We start from the raw sequence: 372 nt of genomic DNA, 5'->3' as shown, positions 1-372 counted from the left end.
CCATCATCACCATCACCATCCCCACCATCACCATCATCACCATCCCCATCATCACCATCATCACCATCCCCACCATCACCATCATCACCATCAACACCATCACCATCTCCACCATCACCATCATCACCATCAACACCATCATCACCATCAACACCATCCCCATCGTCACCATCATCACCATCACCATCCCCACCATCACCATCATCACCATCCCCACCATCACCATCATCACCATCCCCATCATCACCATCAACACCATCACCATCCCCACCATCCCTATCATCACCATCAACACCATCCCTATCATCACCATCATCACCATCCCCATCATCACCATCATCACCATCCCCACCATCACCATCATCACCATCA

This window comes from Otolemur garnettii, unplaced genomic scaffold (genome assembly GCF_000181295.1).
Source record: "Otolemur garnettii isolate 467f Iridium unplaced genomic scaffold, OtoGar3 scaffold00133, whole genome shotgun sequence".
Taxonomy (NCBI): Eukaryota; Metazoa; Chordata; class Mammalia; order Primates; family Galagidae; genus Otolemur; species Otolemur garnettii.
This window is presented reverse-complemented; position numbering follows the sequence as displayed.